The sequence below is a fragment of the Lissotriton helveticus genome, chromosome 7, assembly GCF_964261635.1.
Source record: "Lissotriton helveticus chromosome 7, aLisHel1.1, whole genome shotgun sequence".
Lineage (NCBI taxonomy): Eukaryota > Metazoa > Chordata > Amphibia > Caudata > Salamandridae > Lissotriton > Lissotriton helveticus.
Window position 1 is genome coordinate 1,615,709,710 of NC_136068.1, and position 20,430 is coordinate 1,615,730,139.

A 20,430-nucleotide genomic window follows, 5' to 3' on the forward strand; every position below is an offset into this window, starting at 1 on the left:
GAATGGGGAGAGGCGGACTCTCTGGGTTCTCCCGGCGAGGAACGAGATGATCCAGTTCAAAGCTTTTCCTTGTATTCCGACGTTGCTGAGGCGTTGTATGAGGGTGCTATGACAGACTGTGTCGAAGGCGGCGGAGAGGTCAAGTAGGATGAGGGCAACTGTTTCTCCGTTGTCCAGTAGCGTTCGGATGTCGTCTGTAGCTGCGATGAGGGCTGTTTCGGTGCTGTGTTTAGCTCGGAAGCCGGACTGTGAGGTGTCGAGGGAATTGTTGGATTCAAGGAAGGCGGCGAGCTGACTATTGACGGCTTTCTCAATGACTTTGGCAGGGAATGGGAGGAGTGAGATGGGGCGGTAGTTTTTAAGTTCAGAGGGGTCTGCTGTGGGTTTCTTCAGAAGTGCGCTGAGTTCGGCGTGTTTCCAGCTTTCTGGGAAGGTAGCGGAGTTGAAGGAACAGTTGATGACATCGCGGAGATTGGGTGCGATGATGGAGTCTGCTTTGTTGAAAATGTGGTGGGAACATGGGTCGGTTGACGATCCTGAGTGGATGGAGTTCATCAGGCGGATGGTGTCTTCAGTAGTGATTGGGTTCCAGGCGCAAAGGTTGTGAGAGTTCTGTTTAGGTTCGGAGGTGGGTGGAGTGGACTGTTCTTTGGACTGGCTTTCAAAGCTGTTGTGTATGGCGGCGATTTTGTTGTAGTAGAAGGAGGATAACGAATCGCAGAGGTCTTGGGAGGGAGTAATGTCATTTGAGGCTGCAGTGGGGTTGGTAAATTCTTTGACGATGTTGAATAGTTCCTTGCTGTTACGGGCGTTGTTGTCGAGTCGATCCTTGAATGCTGATTTCTTGGTGGATCGGATCAATTGGTGGTGTTTGCGGGTGGCTGTCTTGAAGGTGGTCAGGTTGTCAGTGGTTGGGTTTTTTCTCCATGTTTTCTCGAGAGTGCGGCATAGTTTCTTGGATTTCTTAACGTCATCGTTGAACCAGGGGGCCTTTTTGCTGCCCTGTTTGGTTTGGTGGTTTTTCAAGGGTGCTAATTCTTCAACGCTGTGCGTGATCCATTGTTTGAGTTTGGTGGCAGCTTGGTTTGGGTCCGATGAGAGGGTTTTGGTTGAGCGATGTGAGGAGTTGGTCGGTGGTGATTTTGTTCCAGTTTCTTCGCGGAATAGGTTGTGGGGGGTTGTGAGTCGAGGTAGTTTTGTAGCTGAAGTGAACACAACTATGGTCCGTCCAATGAGGAGCTGTGGTGCGATCGAAGGAGATGTGTTTGCTGGAGGTGAAGATTGGGTCGAGCGTATGTCCGGCAACATGGGTGGGGGTGTCAACAAGTTGTTTGAGTCCGAGATTGGCCAGGTTGTCCAGAAGGGTGGTGGTGTTGCTGTCGTTTTTCTTCTCCAGGTGGAAGTTGAAGTCTCCCAGTAGAATGTAGTTCTCGGAGGCGAGGGCATGTGAGCTGATGAATTCAGTGATGACTGCGTTGAATTGTTTACGGGTTCCTGGTGGCCTGTAAATGAGGGTGCCTCTAAGTGCGGTCCTGGGGTCGGTGTGGATCTGGAAGTGGAGGTGTTCGGCGGTTGCAAGGTTATCGTCGAGGCTGGTCGTGATTTTGATGGTGTTCTTATGGACGATGGCGATGCCTCCTCCTGTTTGGTTCGTGCGGTCTTTTCGAATGATCTTGTAAGCGTCCGGGATGGCTATGGCGATGTCGGGTGTTGATGAAGCGTTCATCCAGGTTTCTGTAAGGAAGGCGATGTCCGGTGAAGCAGTGTCGAGTAGGTCCCAGAGTTCAGTGGCGTGTCTGTGGACCGAGTGGGTGTTCAGCAGGATGCACTTCAAGTGGTTGGAGTTGGAGCTGTGTTTGGAGTTAGTGGATTTGGTGTGGGTCTTGATGCAGGCGAACTTGCAGGAGTGGCAGGTGAAGGGGCCGTGGGAACGTCCTGGGGCAGCTTCGTAGCATTTTGGTGTGTGTCCGAGGTTAAGGGCTAGGAGGGTGACGACGTCATACGTTATGCGGGAGGTGAGCGGTTTGCGGGGGCCAGGGGGTATGGAGCTGGGCGCGGTCCAGGCGCGGACGGGTGTAGACGGGCTTACCTTTGGCGCACCTTCGGGGCGACCGCTGCGCGTGGACGCTGCGCGTTGGTTCATCTGTCTTAAATGGAGAGTGGAGGGGGGCGGAGCGTGGGAGGGTCAGCTGGGAGGCGGGAGCTGGGAGGAGACACGGGCCACAAGTAAACACACAACAAAATGGCTGCCCGGTACCTGAATCGAAACTGGGGCACAGCCGGAGTGCGAGTCAAGGTGCAGTTGCACAGAAATTCCCAAAAACACTTTTCAGGCACTTTTAAATTCGCCGCAAAGCAAGGCCAATGTGCTAAAAATTAAATGAGAAGCAAACGATACCAGGCGCTGTGTTCAATTCAATGCGCTCTATCAGGGCAGGCAGGCAGCAGGGAGCAAAGCGTCTGTTGGGAGGCAGTGAGCGAGGGGAGCGACCGCTATGGAGAAACTCCAGACGGTCACAAATTGAGAGAGGACGGGGCGAGTTTACTATACCAGTGGGTGGGAGGGTCAGCTGGGAGGCGGGAGCTGGGAGGAGACACGGGCCACAAGCAAACACACAACAAAATGGCTGCCCGGTACCTGAATCGAAACTGGGGCACAGCCGGAGTGCGAGTCAAGGTACAGTTGCACAGAAATTCCCAAAAACACTTTTCAGGCACTTTTAAATTCGCCGCAATGCAAGGCCAATGTGCTAAAAATTAAATGAGAAGCAAACGATACCAGGCGCTGTGTTCAATTCAATGCGCTCTATCAGGGCAGGCAGGCAGCAGGGAGCAAAGCGTCTGTTGGGAGGCAGTGAGAGAGGGGAGCGACCGCTATGGAGAAACTCCAGACGGTCACCATTGGACTCCTTCGGGGCAATTTCGGGTCTCCGAATTAATCAAAAGAAAACAATACTATTTCCGCTGGGAGCCCTTGCGCAAGGAAATCCTCAAGTTCTCCCAGAAGTTGCACTGGACTGGAAATGCAGACATTTTAGGTACCTGGCTATACAGGTAGCCCACCTGCCGGAGGCCCAGTTTGGCCTCAGTATGGGCAGGGTTCTTACAGGACTAAAAGCATTGATACAATTTTGGAACAAACTCCCACTTTCAATTATGGGTAGAGTGGCTCTATCAAAAATGGTGCCGTTGCCCCGCTGCCTATATGTCCTACAGAATTCTTTCTGCAGAATTCATAAACCAACGTTTAATATATCAAATAGACAAATGATATCCCTTATGTGAGCGGGAGGTCGAAGTAGAGTAAAGCTAGAAAAACTCAAGCAGGATGTGAAGGCAGGAGGCCTGGGGTTACCGGACCTTCGGTTATGCTACTTAGTGGGTTCAAATTCAAATTCAAATTCAAAAAGCTTTATTCGAAATTCACGATTGAATTCATAAAAGCGTACATTTAAAAAAAAAAAGTGCCTAACACATTAGTTACAGATTGTACAGATTAATACATTCACCAACGTTAAAATCTGGTTATACCAAAAAATACAAAAGAATCTAAAATACAATTAATTTACATAATTCTTTACATTGAGTTCCTGAACTTAATCAGTAATTTTTAAAAACTGGATACAATGTGTGCAATGATATCATTTTCTAACTGTTGTAACCTTACAAAAACTGTTCTACAGGTACGGTGACCCCATGCCCTCAAAATTGGTTTCAAGAAGATCCCCCTAAGAACAGTGTAAAATTTACAAAATAAAAAACAATGAATATTTGATTGGGCGGAGGTATCATCGCATGGACAAATAAGCATCTCCCTTGACCAGTTGTTACAGGCTGGGAAGGTAATTAAGCGAAAAAAAGTACTGGACCTGAAACGAGTTAGTAACATTCTGGAGTAACAATTTAAATCACTTACAAGATACAATTGGGGCCCTTTGTTGATAGTAATTTGCTGGTAATCCGTGACTGAGTTTTTAGCTTTTTCCGAGCCCCATCTCTTGTTAGCTAAATGGTCCAATGCCATTTTTTTCAAAGACTTTCTTGCAACCACCTCCATGCTGGATGGTCTTGTAAAATACTCTGGGTGGCCAATCTCAGTCATCAGGGTTTCAACATAGGCCAGCCATTTAATGTTACTGACTCCATCAAGGGTAAGGCAATCAGAGATTAAGTTACGGTTTAAAGTGTCTCAGGAGTAACCCACACCTTGTGCCATAGTAGTATGGGCGCGATTTTATGGCATCTAGAATGTACGGTACGCGCAATTCAATATGTGCAAGGTAGGTTGCCGTTGATTTGGGGGCCCCAGCAAGTATCTGAGGTACTGATTGTCAGTTAGTTGGATCGATGATACATTTTCAATTCCCCAAATTCCTGAACCATATATGGCCGTGGAGATGCATTTGGCCTTGTAAATTAGAGTCAGTTCCTAGAGTCAGTTCCTTCACGGGTCTACCCCCTAGTTTAGCCGCAAAGTTGTTTAGGGCTCCAACTGCCCGGGAAAAAGCTAGATTTCTTGCCCTCACTGCAGTGCGCCAGTTGCCTCTCCTATCAAAATTTATTCCGAGGTAGGAGAATTGGTCGGTTGTCTCGATCCTCCTACCCTCAAAGAATATTGAACAGGGTGCTTTCTTGGTGCCATGCCCACAAGCCATAGAATAGGTTTTCGTGATGTTAACTTTTAACACCTTGTCTTTCATATAGTTGGTAAATTTCAAGACGGCCCTCTGTAGGCCTACCCTGGTTCGAGACATGATGGCGGTATCATCTGGTTATAGGAGTATTGACACCGGTTGCTCCCTGATCGACGGATAATCATACTGTGACTCCTTGAGATGATTACCAATGGAGTTTATATATAGGGTGAAGAGTAGGGGTGCTAATATGCACCCCTGTCTCACACCCCTCCTAATGGGGAACTTGGCCGAGCACTCTCCCAGACGGCCATAGCGTACCCTGGCGCCAGCACCCCTGTATAATTCTTTAATAAATATAAGAATTTGGTCATCAATGCCCAGGTCAGATAGTGTGGACCATAGTTTATTATGGTCCACACAATCAAAGGCTGAACTCAGGTCAACGAAGGTGATAAAAAGATTACCCTTCTTGGCCTGAGTATACTTTGATATAACAAGGGCCAGGTTTAATCCCTGCTCAACTGCGCCTTTGCCTGTTCTAAATCCATACTGAAGACTTGAAAAGATATCACCGTCCTCTGCCCATGATTGAATTTGGTTTAAAATTATACGGCCTGCTACCTTCGTTAAAGCATCAAGCAGCGAAATTGGCCGGTAGCAGGTGGGGTCTTTCCTGTCTCATTTTTTAAAAATGGGGATAACTATTGCTTCGGTCCAGGTCGGTATGAACCCATGGAAATTTGAGCTATTCATGACGTTGGTTAACATGGGAGCCCAAAGATTGATCTCAGTTTTAAAAACATCTATTGGGACTCCGTCCGGACCGGGAGCTTTACCTGAGGGGCTTTCTTTTATTGCCACGATGACTTCTTCGCAAGTAAAGGTGATTCCCAGCTGGAATGCACCCAGGGAATTATTGTCATGATCATCTGGCATTATTACAGGTGTGGGATTTACAGGGTCAGGGAGATTTACATTGTCATAGAGACATTTAAAATGATTGACCCAGGTTTCCCCATTGATAGCAATATCTATCGCGGTTGTCTCTTTGTTCTGCAAGTAGGGGGCATTGACCGCCTTCCAAAAAGCGGTGGTATCCCTGTTTTTTGAGGCTATAGTCAAAGCCGACCAGGCCTCTTGCTTCAGGGATTTGTTCCTGGTTTTAACTGCTGTATAATATAGCTTTCTGGCTCAGCGGATCTCCATCAGAGATCTCGGAGATGCATGTAGTGCCATTTTTAAGACTTTAACCCCTTCGCTGCTAGGCCTTTTCCCCTCCTGTGCTAAGCCTTTTTTTGGCGATTTGGGGTGGTGCGCGCTTAGGCCCCTGTAACTTTTTGACCACATAAGGTATCCACGCCAAATTTGCGTCCTTTTCTTCCAACATCATGTGGATTCTAAAGGTGCCCAGGGTTTGTGGATTCCCTTGGAGGGGTCCCAGAAATTAAGCAAAATACAGTGAAATTTTAGGTTTTTTCCAGAAAATTGGAAAAACGGGCTGCAAATGAAAGCCTCTGGGTTTTTCTCTGCAAATGTTATCAAAAAAGGGTTTGTGGGGCTGAAATCTCCATTTTCTCAGCTTTTAGGGAATGACAGTCTTTTGTCAGAGAACCAACATTTTTCACACAGTTTTGGCATTTTTCTGGGAGATAGCCTATTTTTGCTATTTTTAGAGCTTTCAACCTCCTTCCAGTTAATGGTAGAAATGAGTTTGAAAGCAATAATGAATCCTGGAAAGCTATACATTTTCGAAAAGTAGACAAAATTCTAAATTCAGAAAGGGGTCATTTGTCTAAATCCATGAAGGTTTCCTTATAGAAACTAACATTTAAATATTGGAATAATTGAAAATTAGTTGAAAAAAACAGCCTTTTGTCTCAACGTTTTCACCTATAACTTCTTGTAATTTTGACAGCTCTTTGAAAGCAATATACCGTTACATCCATTTGACCTTTCTGGTTGTGGGGATATATAGGACTTGTAGTTTCACCAAGAACCCGACGAACCCAGAGCCAAAAACTGAGCAGCAACTTTCAATGGTATTTTATTATTTACTGTGTATAGAGCACTTATTCTTGGAAAATGTATACATGGAAAAATCGGTATGAAAGACACCTAAGTATTTCTGAATTGGGTACAAATTATAGAGTTTAGAAACAGTATATATTTGTACATTTTCAAAATTGGGAATACTTATACTAGCATGAGAATTATTGGTCATTTTTCCAAAAGATTTTTTCTTTACACAATGTCTTTTATTGGGAAGGGAGAAATGCATAAAAACTCAATAGGTAATAACAGTTGATTTACAAATCTGAATTACCCTAAGTCTCCCGATAAAAATGGTACCACACTTGTGTGGGTCGGCCTTGTGCCTGCAACAGGAAACGCCGCAAAATGCAACGTGGTCACACCTCAATTTTGCAGTTAAAAATTGACCCTTTTATGGCAAAGTGCCTAGCTGTAGTTTTTGCACCCTAGCTCGGCCGGCACCTAGGGAAACCTAGCAAACCTATACATTTTTGAAAAGTAGACACCCAGGGAAATTCAGGATGGGGTGACTCGACTGCCTCCCACCAGGTTCTGTTACCCAGAATCCCTTGCAAATCTAAAAAATTGACAAAAAACGCATTTTCCTCACATTTCTGTGGTGGAAAGTTCTGGAATCTGCGTGGATCAACAAATTTTCACCCACCCAGCGTTCCCCCAGGTCTCCCAAGAAAAATGGTACCTCACTTGCCTGGGTCTGCCTAGTGCCTTCGACAGGAAACGGCGCAAAACACAACGTGGTCACACCTCAGTTTCGCAGTCAATACTGGCCCTTTTTTGGCTAAGTGCCTACCTGTAGTTTTTTAACCCTAGCTCTGCAGGCACCTAGGGAAACCTAGCAAACCTATAAATTTTTGAAAAGTAGACACCCATGGGAGTTCAGGACGGGGTGACTCAACTGCCTCCCACTAGGTTCTGTTACCCAGAATCCCGTGCAAAGCTAAAAAATTGACAAAAAAAACACATTTTCCTCACATTTCTGTGGTGGAAAGTTCTGGAATCTGCGTGCATCAACAAATTGGCACCCACCCTGTGTTCCCCCAGGTCTCCCGAAAAAAATGGTACCTCACTTGCCTGGGTCTGCCTAGTGCCTGCGACAGGAAACAGCGCAAAACGCATTTTTCTCACATTTCTGTGGTGGAAAGTTCTGGAATCTGCGTGGATCAACAAATTTCCACCCACCCCGTGTTCCCCCAGGTCTCCCGAAAAAAAATGGTACCTCACTTGCCTGGGTCTGCCTAGTGCCTGCGACAGGAAACAGCGCAAAACGCAACGTGTTCGCACCGCAATTTCGCAGTGAAAACGGGTCCTTTTTTGGCAAAGTGCCTACCTGTAGTTATTGAACCCTAGCTCGGCTTGCACCCAGGGAAACATAGCAAACTTATACATTTTTGAAAACTAGACATCCAGGGGATATCAAGATGGGGTGACTCAACTGCCTCCCACCAGGTTCTGTTACCCAGAATCCCTTGCAAAGCTAAAAAATGTACCAAAAAAACGCATTTTCCTCACATTTCTGTGGTGGAAAGTTCTGGAATCTGCGTGGATCAACAAATTTCCACCCACCCCATGTTCCCCCAGTTCTCCCTAAAAAAATGGTAACTCACTTGCGTGGGTAGGCATAGTGGCTGCAACAGGAAAAGGCCCAAATCGTACGGTGAAGAATTTAAAATAACCTATAGCAAAACTACCTTCTTTTTTGGGGGGGGGCACCTGAGTTTTTGGCCCGGGACTCGGCGGCAAACTTGTGAAACTACCAAACCCAAACAATTCTGAAAACTAGGTATGGCGTGCGTGGATCCCCCAATGTTTTCCTACCCAGAATTCTTTGCAAACCTTAAATTTAGGTTAAAAAATCACTTTTCCAAACTTTTTTGCGTGCGATCTCCGTGCCGGCACAAATGTCCTACCACCCAGCGTTCCCCTTGTTCTCCCGAGTAAAATGATACCTCACTTGTGTGGGTGGGCCAAAGCAGAACAGGCCAAAAATGTATTTTTAAGAAATTGTAGCATTCAGGATTGACAAATTAAGCGCAGAGAATTCTGTTTGGGGTCATCCTAGTCACAGGCCTTAGGACCACCCACACAAGTGAGGTATCATTTTACTCCCACAGATCCCACACAAAAATGTATGGAAAAGTGTTTTTTTTAACCTAAATTTAAGGTTTGCAGGGATTTCTGGGTAGGAAAACATTGGGGGACCCACGCATGCCATACCTCCCTGGACTCTCCCGGGTGTCTAGTTTTCAGAACAGTTTGGGTTTAGTAGTTTCACAAGTTTGCCGCTGAGCCCCGGGCCAAAAACTCAGGTGACCCCCCCAAAAAATAAGGTCGTTTTGCTAAAGGTAATTTTTAAGTCTCCAACGTACTATTTGGGCCGTTTCCTGTTGCAGCCACTATGCCTACCTATGCAATTGAGGTACCATTTTTATCGGGAGACCTGGGGGAACGCTGGGTGGGAGGAAATTTGTGTGAACCCAGTGATGCCACGCTTTCCCACATAAAAAAGTGTGAAAAAACTGATTTTTTTTCAGCTAAAATTGAGGTTTGCAAGGCATTCTGGGTAAATGTCAAAACCACCAGCTTTTGCAAGAGGGGTTACCTGGGTTTTTGGCCCCGTGCTAGTTGGCCATCTAGGGAAACCTACCAAACCCAAACATTTCTGAAAAGTAGACACCCGGGGCCTTCCAAGGAGGTATGGCTTGCGTGGATCCTCCAACGTTCCTTTACCCAGAATCCCTTGCAAACCTCTATTTTGGCTGAAAAAAATCAGATTTTTCACACTTTTTTGTGTGGGAAAGAGTGGCATCACTGGGCTCACACAAATTTCCTCCCACCCAGCGATCCCCCAGGTCTCCTGATAAAAATGGTACCTCACTTGCGTGGGTAGGCATAGTGGCTGCAACAGGAAAAGGCCCTATTCGTACGGTGGAGACTTAAAAATAACCTATAGTAAAACTACCTTATTTTTTGGTGGGGGGCACCTGAGTTTTTGGCCCGGGGCTTGGCGGCATTCTTTAGAAAGTACCAAACCCAAACAGTTCTGAAAACTAGACACCCGGGGGAGTCCAGGGAGGTATGGCATGCGTGGGTCCCCCATCATATTCCTACCCAGAATTCCCTGCAAACCTTAAAATTAGGTAAAAAAACACTTGTCCATACATTTTTGCGTGGGATCTCCGTGCCGGCAAAAATGTCCTACCACCCAGCGTTCCCCTTGTTCTCCCGAGTAAAATGATACCTCACTTGTGTGGGTGGGCCAAAGCAGAACAGGCCAAAAATGTATTTTTAAAAAATTGGAGCGTTCTGGATTGACAAATTAAGCACAGAGAATTCTACAGTTTTGGGGTCATCCTAGTCACAGGCCTTTGGCCCACCCACACAAGTGAGGTATCATTTTACTCCGGAGAACAAGGGGAACGCTGGGTGGTAGGACATTTGTGCCGGCACGGAGATCCCACGCAAAAATGTGTGGAAAACTGGTTTGTTAACCTAATTTTAAGGTTTGCAGGGAATACTGGGTAGGAAAAAGTTGAGGGACCCATGCATGCCATACCTCCCTGGACTCCCCCGGGTGTCTAGTTTTCAGAACTCTTTGGGTTTGGAGGATTCCAAAGATGGCCGCCGAGCCCCAGGCCAAAAACTCATGGGAACCCCCTTGCAAAACCAAATTGTATTGACTGAATTAAGTTTTCAATTTGAGAGCGTGAGATTCTTGGGGACAATATTGCATGGAAATTGTGACAGACATTTTCAAGTTTGCAGGACATTGTGGATAAAAAAAAAATAGAATTCACAAGAAAGACATGACCATATACTCCCATGGTTTAACAATAATATCTACATTTAGTAAGTTATTTATAGCTGTAATATACACCTTAACAGAGTTCCTCAAAAGTCAAACATTCCAGCAAGGCTATCTATTCCTCAAAGACACAAACATACAGGTTGGAGTTGGAACGAGGGCGAGTGATGGTTCAGTACATAAAATTTTATTAACAAGATATTTCAACAAAATGAAATGCTCTGTCAATAAATCAATGCATAAAAACCGAACCAGTGAATCACAATTCGTGAGCTGTAAAGCCACGACAAGGCAGCAACCGTTTTACAGGCCATTCACGCACCTTTCAAACCTGATTCACACCAGACCATTGACACCATCCGGAAGGAAGAGCAACACATTGCAACATTCACAAAAAGGGACAAGGTACACCCTACTTCAGAAAGAGAAAAAAGACAAATATTACTGCACAGCATCTAATCCGCAAGCACACACACATACTGGTTGGATTTGGAACGAGGGTGAGTGATGATTCAGTACATACAATTGTATTCACAAGTAATTTCACAAAAATGAAATGCACTGCGAATAATTGGAAGTATGAGAAACTCAACCACTGACTCATAGCTCGTGAGCTGTAAAGCCACGTCAAGGCACCAACCTCTTTACAAGCCATTCATACACCTTTCGTACGTGTGACACATACAAAACATTCAAACTGCCAGCCGCAGACCCATCACATAACAACACTCACACCAGCAGACAGCGCCATTCAAGAGCCCATCACTTTCACACGCCCACATTCCTGACACTGCAACTAAACAAAATGATGGACTGCGTGGAGTATCACTCAACTAGCAGAGTGACCAACAGAAAGTAACTACTTACACACCGCCAGCCGAGCGCCAGTCCACCCACACCACCATCCAAGCACCAGACCATGCACACCGCCAGCCAATCACCGCTCCGCGCACACCGACAGCCAAGTACCACTCCACGTACACCACCAGCCAAGCACCACTCCACGCACACCGCCAGCCAAGCGCCACTCCACACACACTGCCAGCCAAGCACCACTCCGCACACAGACAGCAAAGTCCCACTCCACGCACACCACCAGCCAAGCACCACTCCGCAAACAGACAGCCAGGTACCACTCCACGCACACCACCAGCCAAGCGCAACTCCACACACACCACCAGCCAAGTGCCACTCCACGCACACCACCAGCCAAGCACCACTCCACGCACACCGCCAGCCAAGCACCACTCCACGCACACCGCCAGCCAAGCACCACTCCACGCACACCGCCAGCCAAGTACCACTCCACGCACACCACCAGCCAAGCGCCACTCCACGCACACCACCAGTCAAACGCCATTCCACACACCACCAGCCAAGCGCCACTCCATGCACACCACCAGCAAAGCACCACTCAACACACACCGCCAGCCAAGCACCGATCCACACACACTGCCAGGCAAGCACCACTCCACGCACACCGCCAGCCAAGCATCACTCCACGCACACCGCCAGCCAAGCACCACTCCACCCACACCTCCAGCCAAGCACCACTCCACGCACACCTCCAGCCGAGCACCACTCCACGCACAGACAGCCAAGTACCACTCCACGCACACCGACAGCCAAGCGCCACGCCACGCACACCGCCAGCCAAGCACCACTCCGCCCACACCGCCAGCATACGCACACCGCCATCACATTTAGAATTGTTTTTAACAAAATAATTGCAAATAGATAAAAATCTAGTAACACAAAATCTGTAACTAAAAACATCTCACAAATGCCAACCTTAAAAAAGAATACAAATTATTTAAAAATACACAGACCAGGCAGTACATTTTACCACTCATGGATACCCCCAAAAATTATTTTGTGTGTGTTAAGCTCTATAACAATCAGGGACACACAGCCTAGGGTTAGAAGGACACCCAGGGCAGTAAAGACGAGACTCCTTCTGCAAACCTCTTCGCCAACAGACTCTACATCTTCTAGTGGGAAAGTCTTTTGTAGATGTGGGAGGAACGTAATCTGGAAAGTGGCGATCTTTCAATCGATTCAGAAAAGGGGGTGGTGATGAACAGAGTGTCTGAATTAAGCAGACCACTCTTACCCAGTCCAAAGATCAGGGCTTGATCCATCACCGTTATTTAGCTCACTGCCCCATCCCAGCTCAGAACCTGGCTATATGCAAATTAGTCTGTCCCTGGCCCAGTGCATCATGGGAACAGGGCAGACCAAACTACCAAGCCAATTCTTCACCAGAAAGGAGACAAGCTACCGGGGACCGGTTTCTGGCATTTCAGCCTCGTCGGCCCGGCTTGCTTGAATCCTGATGGAGCAGTGAGCAAGGGACTCATGTCTGAGTATACCCTGCCACACCTATAGTGGCCAAAAACGATTCAGAAAAGGGGGTGGTGATGAACAGAGTGTCTGAATTAAGCAGACAACTCTTACCCAGTCCAAAGATCAGGGCTTGATCCATCACCGTTATTTAGCTCACTGCCCCATCCCAGCTCAGAACCTGGCTATATGCAAATTAGTCTGTCCCTGGCCCAGTGCATCATGGGAACAGGGCAGACCAAACTACCAAGCCAATTCTTCACCAGAAAGGAGACAAGCTACCGGGGACCAGTTTCTGGCATTTCAGCCTCGTCGGCCCGGCTTGCTTGAATCCTGATGGAGCAGTGAGCAAGGGACTCATGTCGGAGTATACCCTGCCACACCTATAGTGGCCAAAAACGATTCAGAAAAGGGGGTGGTGATGAACAGAGTGTCTGAATTAAGCAGACCACTCTTACCCAGTCACGAGTCATAACAGCTGGAAATATGGCTGTTGCCATCAAAGGACTAGAAGACCAATATGAAGTCAGGTTCGGCTTCTTTAACAAACCCATCAATAAAGTCAATCCCAAAAACTTCTTCAGCTCTTCCAGATTTGTGGGAGTCCACCGGGTAGCTCTAGAGTGGGGCCTAAGTTTGTCACTGTTGACCCTCAAAAACTGTTCAGCATACAAATTAGTCTGCTCAACAATCTCACCCAAAAACACATCATCCATAAATAACTGAAAATACTGTATAGACAAAAAGTTTTCACAATCCACTCTACACCCTGCATCACCGCTAAAGGCAGACAACACCGGCTGCACCATGTTCGGATCAACCCAGAGCCCAACACTTCCAGTAGGAAGACTAGCAGCCTCAGGCTGAAATCCAGCTGCCTCTTGTACCATTGGCACAGCAGTGTCCTCCTCTAACACAGGCCCTTCATCTGCACTGAGAGTACCTTCATCATCCGATGATTCCATGTGGAGAGAAAACTCACTGCCAGAATCTTCCCCTCCCTCCTCTCCCTCAGACGCACTGTCAGTGTCATAATTCGGCTCAGAGGAAGATTCAAGAAGCATACCTACCACCTGGTGAGCAGTCATTCTACGGCTAGCCATAATGATTACTAACAAAGGTAACTTGACACACAAGTCAACAACTATAATCACTATGTGAAATAAGCAATGAACGAAATTCACCTTTATCAAAAATAACTACACAGTGCTAAACAATACCACTCACTTGCCAGAAGCAACTAAACTCACCACCACGTAGTATGCACTGACACAGTATGAATCAACACTATCCCACTAAAAAAGAAAGAGAAAGAAAACAGACATAAGACAATGCAAAACACATCACAAAAATGTTCATGCACAAAACACTAACTAAATGCCACTAAGACACCACTTACAAAAAATAATCCAAACATTACAATATTACTCATTTGGAGTACATTCAACACAAATAATTTTCTTACCTACAAAAATGCAAATTCACAAAACGGCAGAACAACCACTGTCGAAACAGCAAACAGGAATCAAAAGCTTGAGATTAGATTTAAAAAGAAGAAAAAAAACATTAGATTCACATACAAAAGAAATACACTAGTCCAACATGCCAAGTTAAGGGGTAGGTGGGCCTAACAGTATAACATCAATAGGGGAGCAACCCTTGCCCTTGAGGCCACCCCTAAAAAGACAAACTTTTAAAAAATTCTGGTGTCTACTGGCTTCTGCCCCCCTTGGGAACAGATGGGACTGCTACTCTGCCACTCAAAGAGGGCAGAAAAGGACACAATCATCCTCCCATAAAGGAAGGGGACCGACCCATGACCATGGGGAGGATCAATAAACCCTGGTGCCCTAGTGGCCCTAAAAAAAAAAAAAAAAGCAGAACTGCCCTTCCAGGTGATACCAAAGGGAATGACGGACGGAGCGCATGCGCAAATCTAACACTCACCCCAGGCAACTGATCTTGAATTAATCCATCATCATTGTTTAGCTCACTTCACCAACCCAGTTCAGACATGGCCATATGCAAAACAGACTGACCATTGTGGTTATTTTTCTAAAAATGTGCCCCCCCCCCCCGGGGGCAGCCATAAGCTTACAACATGCCCCTAAGGCTATTCAAATGGCCCCCAAAATGAAAGTGACCCTTGCCCAAGGGGCCAGTCCCCTGCACTTTGCCCCAATGCATGGTTTCTATGGAAAAAAATATTTAAATAATGCCCCCCCCCCCGAGGGGCAGACAAAGCAAAAGTAATTGCCCCTTAAAGGGGAGCAACCCTTGTCCAAGGGGTTGCTTCCCAAAACAAAAAAAAACATTAGGGCTACTCAAAATGGCCACCAAAAGGAGAGTGACCCTTGCCCAAGGGGTCACTCCCCTGCTCTTTGCCCCAGTGCATAGACACATTTGTATACTACTGCCCCCAAAAGGGGAGCGACCCTTGTCCAAAAACTAAAAAAACAATAGGGCCACACAAGATAGCCCACAAAAAAGAGTGGCCCTTGCCCAAGGGGCCACTCCACTGTTCCCCGATCTAAATCAAATGGAAATCTTATAGAGACCATTGCTGACACAATCTTTAAGCAATTGAAAGATCGAATGATTAAACAATTCAATTTCATCTTTAAGAGACTTGATAGACTGGAAACCCTCGTGAAAAACGAAGAAGCAAAGAGGAAAGGCATGGCCTGCCTAGACCAAATTAGAGGCGAAGGTTTGTTAAAAGATTTAGAGAGTATCACCAAGTGCCCTATCTAGTGGAGGTTCCATCATAAACTGTAAAACAGCTATAGCTAAAGGGGCACCTAACATCAGTACCCCTTCTATACCTACTCCACTGCCGAAGGAAGTACATAAAAAGCAAAACAACTCTGCCTCAAATCCGCAATCTATCCCTTTGCCATCTTCCGGTCTATCCCGCACTTCAAATCCTATCAATAATACTCAGAAGAGTAATCCTCCCAGAGGCACAGCCAAGCAGAAGGTGTTTCCTAACCCTGGCCGGGACAGGGGACAACCGGAGGACAACAGACCAATAAAACATCAAGGTCCTGCTTTACATCTTGCTCCTGAGGCCTGCCCTTACGTCTTGGTTCTGGCTGGCATACCACCGCTCAGGGAGGGTCAAGGAGAATCCTGGGTTCAGGTACATAACAAATGCATTGACTGGTTTACTAAACATAAGGGGGTCGGCTATGATATATCTAATGAAATTCTTTCTGCACGCCTGGTGACCTGGGTCGGACCACTGTTTAAAAACATCAACGGAGACTGTATTACAATCAATTTCAGGAACCCGGGCATAGTAAAATTTTTACTAAATAAGAATTATAACCAGCACGGCCCAGCTACTGTGGTGACCCCCTTACCTTTGAGTTATTTTTACAGACCCCCACACAGAATGTTGCAACCACCACCCTTGTTTCCGTTATATAATAGATTTTCGGCACTGTCTGACCAGGGCACCTTGGATTGACTGTTAGACCCCAAGGAAGATTCAGCTGCAGCGGTGTCCGACTCTGAACTTCCGCAGAGAGCAGAACCTGTGGGGTGTTTGATACCATCTGACGTTCCCCTGTTACCCAATGTACAATGTGATTCATTAGCCAAACTAACAGCCATTGCCCAGGTCTCCGCCCAGGATGTTCACCCATTACCCGACGAGGACTTGTCTATTATAAGCTGGAACATTGCTGGGCTGAAGGCTAAAATGGTAACCAAAGCCTGGAAAGATTGGGTAAACAATTATGATGTTCTGATGTTTCAGGAAACTTGGTGTACAACCAATATACTACTTGAAGGGTATAATTGTCACAATAGGATTGTACTGGCCCCTTCTTTAGGCCGCCCTAGTGGGGGGTTATCGATCTGGGTAAAGATAACCGCAGATGTATAAACAGAAGCAATACAAACCAATGACCCAAGTTTTATGGCACTGATATACACAAGAAGGGTAAAACTGTGTCTAATCAATTTCTACAACAATGATTTTATATCCCACCCTAACAGTAATTTTTTAAGCCTGTTCAATTTTATTGATGAAATAGTGGAGGGACAGAAATATGGGAAGTTTGATGGTATTTGCATAGGAGGGGATTTCAATGCACACATTCATTCTAGAAATCCCCCCTGTAAGAGAGGTGTAGAATTATCTAACCTCCTTGCAACCAGAGAACTAGTGAACACTATGGAGTTTGCCGGTACCTGTACACGTACTGCCCCGGTCCCCACTTACATTGGCCATGGGAGCGCAACAACAATTGACTATATATTTGTTTCTCCCTCCCTTGCGGATGTTTTATTAAAGGCAGAGGTAGTGTGTAATGTATACAGTGATCATTACCCAATTGTGATCTACCTGAAATCATTAGGGGGTAAAATACAACATAGTGAAATCGGGGCAACAAATTTGGAAGCCTCGACGGATAGATTAAGGGTTGTCTGGAGGGGGGTAGATAACAAGGGTGTATTGGCCAGTGTTATTAAGAAACATCCAGTTCTGATCTCGGACTGCCTTGCTATTGACAGCTGCGGGGGCAATATGATTAAATCATTCTGTGAACTTTGCTCCGCAATAAAAAGCGAGATCTCTAAACCAGCACCTAGGAATATTGAGGAAGCTCCAAGATGGTTTGATACCTCTTGTTCAAAAGCAAATCGGGACTTAAGGGCTGCCCTCATGGCCAAACCGCGGGATACTTCCCGGGTAAGGTTTTTGAGAGCAAGGTACAAATTTAACCTACGCACTAGATCCAATGAATTAGTTAAAGACCACTGGGAATCCCTTGCCCGAACAGCTGCCCTAAAGGATACCCCAGGATTTTGGAGGGAGGTTAAGAAACTAAGATCTCTGGGTTCATGCATAACACCGATTAACTGTAACATCACAGGGCCTGTGTGTGTTGCTAATTTTTCGAAGATCTACGATGTAGCTGGCAACCCCACTGAAATTGTTCCCCCCCCTACACCTCTGAACATTACATTGCTTGAGGTAGAGGATGCCATCATAGAAAGTGCCGGTAATAAAGCCCCTGGCCCTGACGGCCTTTCTATTGACCAATTAAAAAGTGAAATTGACTTTTGGGCCCCGTTGCTGTGTAATGTTTTTAATAATTTAACCCATGGATCTATCCCTGATACATGGTCCTGCAGCACCATCGTACCTATTTTTAAAAAAGGCGATAGGCAGGACCCTGGGTGCTACCGCCCAATATCATTAATCGACAATACATTGAAAGTTCTAGGTAGGGTTATTTTTAAAAGAATTAGAACCTGGGCGGAGGAAAGCTCTATTTTACACCCAAGTCAGCTAGGCTTCAGAAGCAATGTGGGCACTGTAGAACAATGTCTGAACTTGAATTTAATAATGGCTAAATATACCATTGCTAAAAAGTCTCCCTTATATTTTGGTTTCATGGATTTGAGTTCTGCTTTTGATTTTGTAAATCGCTCCCGTTTATGGTCTGTTTTACTTAATTATGGTTTAGATGATTATTTAGTTTATTTTTTATCTTACCTTCATAGCGACCTAAGAGCCCGCGTGCGCATCAATCACACAGGCGAAGTTTCCAGTGATATTTTAATTGGCAGGGGGGTCAGACAGGGATGTGTTCTGGCCCCTCTTCTTTTTATTTTATACGTTAATGAGCTGAGCAGCTCCTTGAGTACCCTAACAAAAGATGTACCGTATGTAAATGGCATTCCCATACCTACTCTTCTTTACGCGGATGATGCGGTCCTAATGGGCCGCACCCCAAAGGCACTGCGTACTTTAATTTTAGGTTTTGTTACTTTCATGGCTGATTTAGGTTTAACCACAAATTTTAAAAAATCACTTATGTCCTGTGGTCCAAAAAAGTATAAAATCATTGAGATCATGTCAGGGGAAAATGTTTTAAAAAGCACTTGCACTTTCCCATACTTGGGGTTGTTGTTCTCTAACACTGGTTCTTGGCAACCACATGTCTCCTATGCGAGGAATAAACTAGGTAAAGCGATTAACTCAATAATTTCTCTGCGCCAACCAAATCACGCTGATGTGATCTCGTCTTTACTTAAGATCTATCAAACCCAATGCATCCCAACTGGTACCTATGGCGCAGAGGTATGGGGACATATAAATTGTCTCCCGATCCAGACAGAAGAAAATAGATTCTGTCGGAAGGTGCTGGGTGGAGTCATCTGTGCTTCAAACTATATATGCCACAGTGAATTAAATATCCCTTTTATAGAGGACTTTGTCAGATCAAGACCGGTCCTTTTTTGGCTAAAGATATGGCAGAATCCTGCAGCCTCATTGACACGTGACATAATTTTAGATTGTTTAAAGTGTGACAGGGCACACTGTATACCATGGTTGAAAGCAGTGAATGAATGTTTAATAAGTGTAGGGCATGGACACTTGTTTACATCTCCCAATCTTATAGACCGCTCACATAAGATTATGATTCAAAGGGCTCTGTATAATATTTATGGAGAGGAGCGAGAAAGGAATGATTTTAAAAAGTGTACAGTTGCAAAGTATATGGGCCATTTGGAGCCCCCTGCTTGTTACCCTGCCCCGCCCCAGAAATACCTTCGTTTAAATCTTGGTAGATGGAACAGGAGTTTACTGTTCCGTTTTCGGGACGGGAGCATCGTAAATTTGTTAAACTTTCCTTTGGGTTATAACAGACATCTGGAAACCTTAAGTTGTCCATGTAACCCGATTAAGAAACAAAGTCTAATGCATTTTATGTTTTTCTGTGGATTTTATAAAATGTTTACTGTTCATTACTTAATGCCATATTGTCGGAAACATGACTGGTCGGATTTTAAGATAGCGCTGAGGAATTTATTATTGTTGGGATCAGATGAAATAATATTTAGAGTGAGCTGTTTCCTCAAAGCCGCTGTTTGCTCACGAGCTACTTTGCACATTGATTGATTGATAAAATTTGCACATTGTACTCTTGCACTTTATATCGCTAAACAATTTGCACGTTTGTTATTTGCACATATGTCTGTTTTGACCTCAGTCTTTGTCTTTGTATTACACTCTATAGTTGTCGCTATTTTTAAATGATCGTATTTTTTATATTGTCTTTTTAATATGTACCTGCATTGTTGTAGAGCTTGATAGACTAAGCTTTCCTTTGTTTATCTTTGTATCCATTGTCATTGTATTTGCTATGCACTTTTATGGATGATTTATTCCGAATAAAGATCTTTGAATTGAATTGAATTGTTCTTTCCCCAGGAAAAAAAAATATATAACATTTATATTGCCCCACAAATACAGGAGCGTTCCTTGTCCAAGGGGACGCTCCCCAAAACAAAAATAAACTAAAGGACTGCAGAAAATGGCCCCCATAATGAGAGTGACCCTTGCCCAAGGGGCCACTCCCCGAACGCACAGACAATGCCCCAAAATGCAGTTTTTTTAAAAATAAAGGCAACTTCTGGCCTCCCCCCTGGGGGCCAGAGAAAGCGAAACTATGTGCCCCCAAATATGAAAGCGACCCTTGCCCAAGGGGCCGCTCCCCAAACCAACAAACTTTGCCAATCAAAAAAAAATCGAAAAACGATCGTGCAGCAGGAATGCAGAAAGAGACATCGAGG